At 39.5% G+C, this 14,083-nt stretch overlaps 1 long non-coding RNA gene across 1 annotated transcript; it reads right to left on the reverse strand.

The window, feature by feature from the left end:
- Positions 1-4,076: 4,076 nt before the first annotated feature.
- On the reverse strand, positions 4,077-7,632 carry LOC121368251. Its single transcript, XR_005957495.1, has 2 exons — positions 7,363-7,632; positions 4,077-4,444 (listed from the first exon to the last, which is right to left on the reverse strand). It is a non-coding gene; the product is annotated as an uncharacterized LOC121368251 (long non-coding RNA).
- Positions 7,633-14,083: the final 6,451 nt, after the last annotated feature.

The raw sequence follows: 14,083 nt of genomic DNA on the forward strand, positions 1-14,083 counted from the left end.
TTCTCACCGTATAGTAAAAGGTACCCCAATTTTCAACAGAGGGGTTCACACAGCCAGAAACAATCAAAGAACTGTACTTTGTGTAAAGCAGCCGGCCGGCCCACATACAATACCCATTACTTAAACAGTTGTAAGCACCTTCCTAAATCTGACAGACGTTTGATGTATGGTCGTTCTCGTTTTGTCACTGATCATGAGGAGTGCCTACCAGATGAAGATGAGTTTCAGTCTGAAAATGACAATGATCCCCTCATTGATCAGCCAACTGTTCGTCGGGTGGATGTCGTACAATCTCCATTCTTGAACACGTTTTATACACATCATCCCGTGCGTTTGACTTTGGACACCGGTGCTACTACCAATATGGTACGCGCTTCTTTTGCTCAAAGCATAAAACTGCCAATAAGTCCTGCATCTCAAATGGCACGCCAAGCAGATGGTGTCACACCACTGGATGTCATAGGAGAAGTTCATTGTCAACTGACCAGAGAGGATAATACATTCCAACTTGATGCCTTAGTGGTAAGACAACTTGACGTAGATGTTCTTGATGGTAATCCCTTTCATGTTACTAATGACATTGCCACTCGTCCTGCCAAAACACAGATCGTTATTAAGGGCTCGACGGTCGTATTCTATGGACGCCAGGCACAGAATCAGGCTTCAGTACGACGTACCCAGGCATTCCTACTTCGTGGACCCGCACGACAAACCGCCATCTTACCAGGAGAATTCATTGAACTTACCACACCTTTGACTTCGGACACGGATTCCAAGTGGGCTTTAGAGCTCCGGTTTGACAGTCCCAGTAATATTAACAGCAAGTTGGAGAGAGCATGGCCACCAGTTCAAGAGGTACATTCTGTTGGGCATACTATAAGAGTGCTCAACACCACAAACGACCCCATAATGTTAAAAAGAAATGCATATGTTTGCCAGGTAAGATCCATCTCCCATACAGATGACACAGTTATTGGTCAGGAGCAAGTTCCACAGTCCACCTCTGCACCTAATACCATGAATACACAACCGTTCTCGGATCAAATTTCCGTGGATCCTGATGGATGTTTGTCCCCTGATATGCGTGACAAATTCAACAAACTTCATTTAGCATATGATAATGTGTTCAACCCAACTGTCTCAAAGTATAATGGTGCCAGTGGTAAACTCGAAGCGGTTGTAAACATGGGCCCCACACTACCACCCCAAAGGAAAGGTAGGCTGCCCAGTTGTAATAAAGACATTCTGATTGAACTCCAAGCTAAGTTTGATGAACTAGAAGCTATGGGCATTTTTGCTACCCCAGAACAAGTTACAGTGGAATATCTCAACCTCTCATTCTTGGTCCGCAAACCAAATGGAGGCAGTCGTCTTGTGACCTTCTTTGGAGAAGTAGGTCACTACAGTAAGCCCCAACCTTCACTCATGCCAAACATTGACAACGTCTTACGCGAAATTGGACAGTGGAAATATATCACCAAAACAGATCTGCTAAAAGCATTTGACCAAATTCCACTATCCCATAATTCCATGAAGTTTTGTGGAGTATCTGCGCCATGGGTATGCCCGGCTCGGAAACCTATCTTGAGGAACTGATGTCCAGGGTGATTGGCGACCTGATTCAACGCGGATGTGTTGCCAAACTGGTGGATAATCTTTTCTGTGGTGGAAACACTCCCGAAGAAACCTTAACAAACTGGAGCCTTGTGCTAGCCGCATTAAAATGTAACAACCTCAGACTAACAGCATCCAAAACTGTAATCTGTCCCAAGACTACTAACATTCTCGGATGGATTTGGTCCAAAGGCACCTTGAATGCAAGACCACACAAAATTGCTGCATTATCAGCAGTATCAGCTCCGCCAACAGTACAGGGATTCGTTCCTTCGTCGGTGCATACAAGGCCCTCAGCCGTGTTCTCCCAGGCTACGCAGACTTACTGCATCCATTAGACAAAGCAACAGCTGGTAAACAATCCAAGGATAAAATACTTTGGACAGATGACTTAACAGAATCATTCTTAAAGGTTCAGTCTAGCCTCTCTGACAACAAGACCATAACAATTCCGAGACCAAATGATTGTTTATGGATAGTCACAGATGCATCTCAGGCATCGAAATAAGTCGAGAACGGTCGTTCAGGTTACCGGGAGCTTACCACATGTTAGAGAAGACAAAAATTTCAACGAACGGTAGTTTCGTTTTCGAACGTAAACCAGGCAATGCATTCAGGACTTCTGGGTTTCATTATCTCGTCAGGAATTGCATCGATGTTCGTGCGCATGTCACTCCGCGTTTAAGCAGCATCCACTAGATGAATTTATGTCCGCGTTTTGTTTTCTCGTACAAAATTGCACCGATGTTCGTGCGCACTTGTGCAATTGCAAAGCAAATTTTGGCAATCCGCGTTTAAGCAGAGCCCACTAGATAAATTTACTTCCGGATTTCGTTTCTCGTACCGATGTTCGCGCGCACCGTTACAATTTCAGAACGACCGTGTAGTAGTAACAGGAATTCAATTCTAACTTTCATATAGTTGTGGAAACCTATAGGTTACCAGGTTATATTTTGTGGTAACCTGTAAATGGGTTACCAGACACAATGCTTATTTCGATGCCTGCATCTGTGAAAACCTGTGGATTGGCAGCCACATTATACGTCTACAGAGGCGGAAAATCCTTACTGGCTGGCTTCTTCAGTGCAAAACTCAAGAAGCACCAGGTAACTTGACTACCATGTGAAGTTGAAGCTGCAGTAAAACATTTCTCTCCATTCATCACAGCCTCGTCTAATCAAACTCAGATCCTGACCGACAACCGTTCTTGTGTTCAAGCATATAACAAACTGTGCCGTGGTGCATTTTCTGCGAGTTCGCGGGTTACCACATTCCTGTCTACTGTCAGTCGTTACCATGTTGCTGTGACACACATATCAGGTGCAGCCAATATCCCATTTGATTTCTGCAGTTGACACCCAAGTGAGTGCTCTGACCACAGTTGTCAGGTGTGTAAGTTCATTCAAGAAACAGCCGACTCTGTTATCCACAGCCTGTCTGTCAAGGATGTCATTGAAGGTACTACAAGAATGCCTTTCACTAGCCGTGCTGCATGGCAAGCCACTCAGCAAGAATGTCCTAATCTGAGACGGACACACTCCCACTTATCTCAAGGCACCCGCCCTTCAAAGAAAGTTACTAACATACCAGATGTAAAGAGATACCTGAAGGATGTACACATTGCGAATGATGGTTTACTTGAAGTTTCTGCAGAACAACCCTTCCAGCCAAACCGGGAGCGTATTGTGGTTCCACGATCTGTGTTGGATGGATTGTTAACTTCAATGCATATTCGATTTGATCATCCCTCACTGTATCAAATGAAGCAAGTCTTCACACGGTATTTCTTTGCCTTAGACTTGGACAAAGCTCTTCATTCAGTCATCTCATCATGTCACCATTGTACTTCGCTGAAATCTATACCATCCCAGCTTTACCCACAGTCAACAACAGCTCCACCAGCAACTATTGGTGTCTCTTTTGCCGCAGACGTAATGAAGCGCTGCAGACAGTTAATTGTTGTGCTTCGAGAGACTGTGTCATCATTCACCCTCACATGCTTCATTGAGAGTGAGAATCACAATTCCGTTCTAAGACTTATGATGTACACCGGTCCAACTGCTACCCAGTTGTACCGACTACCCTAGCTACCTCACCCACGGGACCTATCAGGGGTCTTAGTAAGCGAGACAACGTCACTGACTCAAGTGGTCATCTTGGCTGCATGGAGTCTCCTGATCTACTTGGTGAATTTGCGGACGAACCATGCCTTGACAACATTCATTCAGTTCACAGTACTGAGTTTCGTGAAGTCGACGCACACAATACTTGTGAAACCGTGGTGGATTCTATCCCAACTCGAAAATCTACTCGCATAAAAGTTGTACCAGAATGGCAAAAATCTGGAGAATGGGAGATGACTTAAGTTTCTATTGTTTCTTACAAGATTATTTATATTGTGCGATTGTGTTCTAGTTTCTAGTTACCGTTATTATACTTTCAAAGGGGAAAAGGAAGGACAATTAAGTCAACATCTTTATTTGTGTTTGCTATGTCAGATTGTGCCATACCATATTCTGACAAAGAAAGTCGTGACACATACATGTAATCTGTGTGTTTATAGTACACAACTGTTCAAAGGACATTTTACATGATATACATTTATCTTTTTAGGAGAAAGAAGAAAGAACAATCACGCCAGTATATTAATTGAACGTGTTCATTAACATTATTTCATTTTAAATTCAAGTACGTTTTTTTGCATGTTTTTGTTTTCTTCAACAATCCTGTTTTTGAATATCCTTTTTTTTATATATAAAACTTCGTCTGGAAAACATAGATGTTGTCCTTATTGGCGACGACCTTTGATGTACCAGTCGTGGTGCACTGTCTGGAATGAGAAATAGTCAAAACTATGATTAGTTCCTTTAATAATTAACATATTATGAAAAACGAAACACATTACCACCTTAATAATTCACGAATCACCGCCAACACCTGTACTCTAAGAGTACAGGTGTAGTCCTCAAACGTGTTGCATAAAGTATTGCACCCCATTTCATTTTTGTCACCGATTCGTCATATCATCAAAATGACATCTACATGTTGACCGTAAAACGTTTCGAAATACTTGAAAATAACCGGCTTGATAAAGCAACTTCTATGCCAAAATCACAGAATAATATGGCTTGGTATATATGGAAGCCAGTGTAGATTTGAATCCCTATATAAAGATCTAGGTACGAACAGGATTACTTTTTATTGTTAAACCTTTTATTTCTAACTTCGGTTGCTAAATCAATTGAGGGTGAACTGCTGTCATTGTCATGTAATTATCGAATGCTGTACAAGGTCATCAATATAGCAAAAAGTACAATTAAAATGTTTTGCTACATGTAGTTTTCTTTGGTTTGATTTTGCCAGATTTGTTAGAAAGTCTTAATCATTTACACAGCAGCTTTGATAAGGGGAGTGTTAAATGGTGAAGACAAGCAAATATTGTTTTATGGGAGGTGCAAATGTTATAATCAAGTATTTCTGCAATATTAAAAAAAGACAAAAAAGTGAACCTCAGCTTTTACGGGAGGGTTCGGACAAAACACCCGAAGCTTTATTTCATGTTTTATATATTATTTTTTTAATGATTTGTCTAGTTTATATTTGAACATATGATATAAATATAAACTAGACAAATCATTAAAAAATAAATATAAAACATGAAATATAGGCGTTATACAGAGACCGAAATATTCGGTCTACAAAGAATGGCAGTGACGGATCCAGAAAATCCATTTAGGGTGTGTGTGTGTGGGGGGGGGGGGGGGGAGAATGGAACTTTGGGGGATGTTTGGAGGGGGATCATAAAAAGACAAAAAGAAAATTAATATATAATAAAATTATTTATTACCTACGAGGTACAGCATAACGAGGGTCATATTTATCGTACGATTTCCCTCGTATGTCATAACTAAATCGTATGTCCTCCTGACATTGTCGTTTAAAAAAAAAAGTAAAGTTTGTTTTATTTAACGACGCCGCTAGAGTACATTGATTTTTTATCTTATCATCGGCTATTGGACGTCAAACATATGGTCATTCTGACACTGTTTTTAGAGGAAACCCGCTGTCGCCACATAGGCTACTCTTTTTACGACAGGCAGCAAGGGATCTTTTATTTGCGCTTCCCACAGGCAGGATAGCACAAACCATGGCCTTTGTTGAACCAGTTATGGATCACTGGTCGGTGCAAGTGGTTTACACCTACCCATTGAGCCTTGCGGAGCACTCACTCAGGGTTTGGAGTCGGTATCTGGATTAAAAATCCCATGCCTCGACTGGGATCCGAACCCAGTACCTACCAGCCTGTAGACCGATGGCCTGCCACGACGCCACCGAGGCCGGTTTGTCGTTTAACGATTGGCTGTTGTAAGAGTACATTTCTTTCCGATTGGCTGACACTACATTCCACAGATACTACTTTCTTCATTAATACATTTTTATTTCGAGTATAAGCTGATCACATGCCGTAATGACAAATACGTGTTTTTAATTAATTTAATAAAACATTAATTGATTATTTATGATAACTTGTATTATATTACGATGTAGTTGTGACACATCAAACACTTATTTCACTTGAAAGCCATATTTAGTAAAAGGTACAATGTTTTAATCGCAAGATTTTCTTCAAACACATTCAGGTGCGTTAATAATGTTAAAAAAAAAAAAAAAAAAAATCAATAGCAATTTTGCACTGGAATATTTCCAGCATTCTTAAAACGGAAACGTCATGTACCCAATCTTTATTACATACCCATTAAATCTTACTTTATAAATACAGCTCTGAATACAAGAATTGAATACAACGTTCCGTATTCAACTCAACTGCCGGAACTATACCGTATTTAACGCTACTATTTATAGCGATATGTAAACAAAGTTTGTGCTTGGTTTGTTTAAAATGTTATTTTGTGAAAAATGTTAACTGAAAACAGACGAAAACGGTGACAAATATTTACAATTTAATGAGCGCGATACCAAAACTTGAGACGGGAACAGTGTTCAACACTACTAACCAACGAGCTTTAAATCCACGATAGTTAAGGTCGACGACAGTCACTTTTTGGACCCTTGTTTTGGCTTCGTTACATCGTACACAATTCTTATTCTTTTTCAATAAATAAAACATCTCCAACCGTAATTTTGTGATATGATATATTTGACAAAAGGTACGTTTTATTTCTTTCATCTTTCAAAACTTCAAATTAATATTTTGTCCAGAATTATGAAAAATAAAAAAAAGTACCGACCTGTAAACAGCGTTGTCTGCTTGTTATAGGAATTTGACAGGGGTCGAGGTTAGTAGACTAGTTTTTATTTTAATGTGGCGCAGCATAGTAATAATACAGCTAATTTTGAATTTAAATGACGTCAGTATTCCAATGACGTCACTTTGCAAATTCCAATGTAAAATTGCTATTGAATTTTTTTTTTTTCTTATCATTACTAATGCACCTGGATGTCTTTGAACAAAATCTTGTGATTAAAAAAATTGCACCTTTTACGAAATATGGATTTCTAGTGAAATTACGGTAAGATATGCTATATTTATTGTGTACGAAGACAAAACAAGGGTGCGAAAAGTGACTGTCGTCGACTTTAGCAACAATGCCGTCTCCTCACGTAGAAAACTTGAATTTAATGAACCGGATTATTCAGTAGAGCGATGATTTATGGAGGCACATTTAATATAAACTTAAACTTTTCAGCAACGAATAATTCCATGAACATCAATAAAAGAAAACATACCGATGACGACTCAGACACTGAGTGAACAATTCTTGACATTTTTCTTCGTTGGTAAAACTGGCACGCTGAAGGTTTTCTGACGTAGGGTATGTAATAAATACAAAACTACATATATGTGGTTTTCTGATTTCTGTATTCCACGAGTGTATTTCCTGCCGGAAATCCCTCTGCCTGCGGCATCGGGGTTTCCTGCAGGAAATACACTCGTGGAATACAGAATTCAGAAAACCACATAATGTAGTTTTGTCTATTATAGTTATTGTAAAGAGATGAAAAGTGACGTCATTGGAATACTGACGTCATTCAAATTCAAAACTAATTATTTCAATTACTGTGTATTTCTTTGCTTTTTAGTATACACATACTTTACAATTTACAGCTGTTGATACATGTGTACTCTTTACTTATGAGCGTATACATATCACGTAACTTTAGAACAGGTTGTGATTTGGTTTTCAAGACATCAATGAACAAACATTACTCCGCCGTTAAGGAAAAGTTAGTTTGTAAACAATGACTGGAATGTTCATTTAGCAAGACAGTTCTACGGTAATAAACAGAATATTACATTCGTGTCCATGACAGACGATGTTTACGACACTCGTGCCTAAATTATCGCATTTCTCTCGCTCTCGCTCGGAAAATTTTATAATTTAGGCACTCGTGTCGTAAACATCGTCAGTCATGGACACTCATATAATATCCTCTGTAACTGACGCAAATTTAAAGGGGAGGGGGGGCTAGATCCGCCTCTGAATGGTGTTTGACGGGTTGACGAGGTGGGGGGGGGGGGAGGATATGTGGATCCTCTTACTAAAATGTTTTAAATAATAAAAGTAGGCCTATACTCGACATTGAAGCTTTTGATAGATCTAGGCCAATCTTTGTCTAAGAAAACCCAAACGATGACGATGAAGTCACGGCAGAAAAATAGAAACATAATTTGGTGTATCGGGTGGTATCTTTTATGGTTCAGTGACAAAAATACCAGTAAAAGGAACCAAAAATAGACAAACAAACCTTGGGCTACATAATACAAGGTCATCATCCATTACGCTGCAACAATCTCTTTCAACAGGGCTGTAGCTAGGATTTTTTGTTGGGGGGGGGGGGGGGGTGCAACTGAGTAGTTAATAGTCTAAAACTCTTTAAACAGTTAAGAAGAGAATTTTTTTTAAGTTTCTATAATGCTTTTCATCACTGCTTCTCCCCCCCCCCCCCCCCCCCCGCTAGCTACGGCCCTGTTCAAGGAATTCAGTCTAGCGTGAACTTTAAGAAAATTAAAACTTAAAGGGACATTCCCGAGTTTGCTGCATTGTAAGATGTTTCCCGACTAATACAATACGATTAAAGTTACATATTAAATATATTTTGTTGTTTAGAATATCAGTGTCTGTGTATTCAATGCGTTTCTGGTCGTCTAAATATTTGTAAGAAGCCCAAACTGGATTTTGTCTTCAAATAATTTCGCACGTACAAAAAAATCTTTTTTTAGGAAATAAAATGAAATTTAACCTAGTACAAATATTAGAACGATCAGAAACACGTTTTATATACAGCCACTAATATTTTATACAGAAAAATATATTTGATATGTAATTACAGTCGTCAAAAAGCCTCTATTAGTCGATAACATTTTAAAAATTGCAGCAAACTCAGGAATGTCCCTTTAATTTATGCTGTTACTAAGCTTAAGTTGTTGTGAAAAGGGTATGATGTTTTGTTTCTTTTTTTGTTTTCTCTGTCGTAAGTTTTATTATATTCACCTGTGATTGTCTGTGTGTATTTTATTTGTGTGTATTTGTCTGTCTGTCTGTCTGTCTGTCTGTCTGTCTGTCTGTCTGTCTGTCTGTCAGTCTGTCTCTCTCTCTCTCTCTCTCTCTCTCTCTCTCTCTCTCTCTCTCTCTCTCTCTCTCTCTCTCTCTCTCTCTCTCTCTCTCTCTCTCTCTCTCTCTCTATGTGTGTGTGTGTCTGCGTACCTCACTCTCTCCCTCCCTATGTGTGTGTGTGTGCATGCGTGCGTGTGTGTGTGTGTGTGATTTTTTAAAAAGAAAACCATCGGTGACGAATCAGGTGAATATGCTTGCCAATAAAGTAGGCAGGACCTACTATAAGAACATGACGTTACCCAACAAGAAAGGTCCGTTGCAAATTTACTTTGGTGTCGTAAAATAGCCTCAAAAGTTTATTTTGCTTAACGACACCACTAGAGCACATTGATTTAATAATCATCGGCTTTTGGGTGTCAAACATCTGGTAATTTTAGAGAGGAAACCCGCTACATTTTTCCATTACTAGCAAGGGATCTTTTATATGCACCATCTCACAAACAGGATAGCACATACCGTGGCCTTAATATATCAGTCGTGGTGCGCTAGCTGGAACGAGAAATAGCGCAATGGCCTCACACACGGGGATTGATCCTAGACCGATCGCGCATCAGGCGAGCGCTTTACCACTGGGCTACATTTCGCCCCCATGTTGATGTTATACAATACCACAGGAACGCATATCAGAATTTTGTATTATTTTCTTTTTTATGGGGAACTATTTTTTTTAAACCGGACTATATTAAGTAACAACACAACAGATGTGGTACCCGCCTCGGTGGTTTGTTTTGTTTTGTTTTGTTTAACGACACCACTAGTGCACACTGATTTATTAATCATCGACTACTGGATATAAAATTTTGTAATTTTGACATATAGTTTTAGAGAGAAAACCCACTACATTTTTCCACTAGTCGCAATATATATTTTATATGCAGCATCCCACAAACAGGATAGCACATACCACGACCCAAAGGTCGTGGTGCACTTACTGGAACGAACAATGACCCAGTGGGTTGGCCTTGGTGGTGTCATGGTTAAGCCATCAGACATACAGCTGGTAGGTACAGGGTTCGCAGCCTGGTATCGGCTCCCACTCAGAACGATTTTTAACAGCTCAAGACCGTCTTTTCTCTCACTTATCACTAACAACTAACCCACTGTCCTGGACATACTTCCCAGATAGCTGAGGTGTGTGTGCCCAAGACAGCGTGCTTGAACCTTAATGGGATATAAACACGGAAATAAGTTGAAATGAAATGCAATACAAGACTGTAGTGTGGTTCTTTTTTTCTGTCTGGGTTCTGTTCCACAAAGCGATGTCAGGGCTAAGATCATCTTAATTTACCTTGTGCACGTAAGGTGACCCTAGTGCTAAGATCGCTTCGTAGAACGCGGACCGACACTAAGGGCCGTATCTAGGATTGGGGGGTGGGGGGTGGGAGCAGACGAATTCTTGGAACGAACAAGCATAGAAGGCGCGCAAAATACTTGGGGTCCCAGGAAATTTTGAAATCTAGAGGCTCTGAAATACCATTTTGCAGTCATTTCAGGGAGGTTACATACTTAAAACGTTAATATCAATAACCAGTAAAACACAAATTGCCCCCCCCCCTCCCACCTCCCTCCACTAGCTACAGCCCTGCACTAACAGGGTAATAGTTAATTGTTACTCCTGATATCCGTACAATATCTAACACATTGCCAACCGAAGCAGACCAAATAATTGTATTTGCTCATTATTTATTTATTCATTTATTTATTTTTATTTGATTACATGTATTATTATTATTATTATTATTATTATTATTATTTAATGGAAATAGAACATAGACGGAGACAGTCAAAGTTCATATAAAAATGTGTTTATTTATCCTACATTGATCTGAGTTAATCTGCGAACTATGTCACATATTTTATGGAAACCAGGTTTTAATAGGACAGTGAGGCCGTAAAAAGTTTTGAAATACTTAAAAATAACCAGCATGATAAAGCAACTTCTATGCCAAAATGACAGAATAATACTGCTTGGTATATTTGGAAGCCAGTGTCGATTTTGTTGTTAAACATTTTATTTCTAACTTCGGTTTCTAAATCAATGGAGGGTGAACTGCTGTAATTGTCATGTAATTAAAGAATGCTACGAGGTCATCAATACAGCAAAAAAGTACAATTAAAATGTTTTGTTATATATAGTTTCCTTTGTTTTGATTTTGCCAGATTAGTTAGAAATTCTTAACTATTTACACTGTAGCTTTGGTAAGGGGAGAGCTAAATGGTGAAAACAAGCAAATATTGTTTTATGGGAGGTGCAAATGTTACAATCAAGTATTTCTGCAATATTAAACAAACAAAACAAAAGGGACAAAAAAGTGGACCTCAGCTTTTGCGGGAGGGTTCGGACGAAATCCCCGAAGCTTTATTTTATGTTTTATATATTTTTTTTTAATGATTTGTTTAGTTTATATTTGAACATATGATATAAATATGAACTAGACAAATCATTAAAAAATAACTATAAAACAAAAAATAAAGGCGCTTTACGCAGACAAAAATATTCGGTCTACAAAAAATGGTGTACGACGGGGGAGGTGTGTGTGTGTGTGTGTGTGTGTGTGTGTGTGTGTGTGTGTGTGTAGGGGGGGGGGGGATATGTGGATCCTCTTACTAAAATGTTTTAAATAATAAAAGTAGGCCTATACTCGACATTGAAGCTTTTAAAACAGCCTGACGAGAATTTGATAGATCTAGGCCAATCTTTGTCTAAAACCCCCAAACGATGACAATGAAATATTAAAGGGACATTCCTGAGTTTGCTGCAATTTTTAAGATGTTATCGACCAACAAAGAATTTTTGATGACTGTAATTACATATCTAATATATTGTTTTGTGCATAAAATATTAGTGGCTGTATATCAAACGTGTCTCTAATCGTTCTAATATTTGTACTAGGTTAAATTTCATTTTATTTCCTAAAAAAGATTTTTTCGTACGTACGAAATTATTTGAAGACAAAATCCAGTTTGGGCTTCTTACAAATATTAAGACGACCAGAAACACATTGAATATACAGACACTGATATTCTAAACAAGAAAATATATTTAATATGTAAGTTTAAACGTAGAAATATTTTATTAGTCGGAAGCATCTTACAATACAGCAAACTCGAGAATGTCCCTTTAAGACGGCATTGACGTCACGGCAGGAAAATAGAAACAGAATTTGGTGTATCGGGTGGTACCTTTTATGGTTCAGTGACAAAAATACCAGTAAAAGGAACCAAAAATAGACAAACAAACCTTGGACTAATGAAACTCGTTTATGTCATCCTAAGAAAACGTTGGCCTACATACTATAAGGTCATCATCCGTTGCGCTGCAATCTCTTTTAAGGAATTCAGTCTACCGTGAAAAAAAACACCCCAACAAAACAACTTAATTTATGCTGTTACTAAGTTTAAGTGGTTGTTTTGAAAAGGGTGGGATGGTTTTTTTTGCTGCCCCCCCCCCCCCCCCCCCCCCCCCCCCATGTCGTAAGTTTCAATGAAGCGTATGACGCGAGAACAGTTTGAATTAAGTATCTCTAACATTTTTAGAACCGGTCTCGGTGGCGTCGTGATTAGGCCATCGGTCTACAGGCTGGTAGGTAGTGGGTTCGGATCCCAGTCGAGACATGGGATTTTTAAGCCAGATACCGACTCCAAACCCCGAGTGAGTGCTCCGCAAGGCTCAGTGAGTAGGTGTAAACCACTTGCACCGACCAGTGATCCATAACTGGTCCAACAAATTCCATGGTGTGTGCTATCCTGCCTGTGGGAAACGCAAATAAAAGATCCCTTGCTGCCTGTCGTAAAAGAGTAGCCTATGTGGCGACAGCGGGTTTCCTCTAAAAAATCAATGTGCTCTAGTGGCGTCGTTAAATAAAACAAACTTTTACTCTAGCACTTTTAGGTCCAAGGTCATTGCTTGTAACTTATGTGCAGGTGTGTATTTATTTTGTGTGTGTGTGTGTGTGTACGTGTATCTGCGTGCCTCACTCTATCCCTCCCTATGTATGCGTGTGTGTGTGTGTGTGTATCTGCGTGCCCCTCTCTCTCCCTCCCTATGTGTGCGTGCGTGTGTGTGTGTGTATGTGTACGTGTATGTGCGTGCCTCACTCTCTCCCTCCCTATGTATGCGTGTGTGTGTGTGTGTGTATCTGCGTGCCCCTCTCTCTCCCTCCCTATGTGTGCGTGCGTGTGTGTGTGTGTGTGTATGTGTACGTGTATGTGCGTACCTCACTCTCTCCCTCCCTATGTGTGCGTGTATGTGTGCGTGTATGTGCGTGCCTCACTCTCTCCCTCCATGTGTGCGTGTGTGTGTGATTTAAAAGAAGAAGAAAACCATCAGTGACGAATCAGGTGAATATGCTTGCCAGTAAAGTAGGCAGGACCTACTGTAGGAACATGACGTTACCCAACAAGAAAAGTCCGTCGCAAATTTACTTTGGTGTCGCAAAATAGCCTCTAAAGTTTGTTTTGTTTAACGACACCACTAGAGCACATTAATCATCGGCTGTAAAATAGCCGTAATAACCGTAATGTTCCCTTGTAAAACAAAATAAATTAATAATATGCGTTGGACCGCGGTGACACCGAAAGCAGTTAGCTGTTAATCCGGCACTACCAGCCTCGGTGGCGAGTGCGAGTGCGAATAATTTTTACATGCTAGAGTTTCGAGCATGTCCGTCCCGGGGCCTGTCTCTGGATAGCCAGGGATTTGTCCCGGGACAGAAAAAAAAATTAAGCGGACAATTTTTAAATTTACATCCAAAAATTAAATAGTGGGCCTTTAAAATTTTGATGCGCATCTCTAATTAATATAATTAAATAAAGAAAATTCTACTGATTAA

The sequence above is a fragment of the Gigantopelta aegis genome, chromosome 1, assembly GCF_016097555.1.
Source record: "Gigantopelta aegis isolate Gae_Host chromosome 1, Gae_host_genome, whole genome shotgun sequence".
NCBI classification, from domain to species: domain Eukaryota; kingdom Metazoa; phylum Mollusca; class Gastropoda; order Neomphalida; family Peltospiridae; genus Gigantopelta; species Gigantopelta aegis.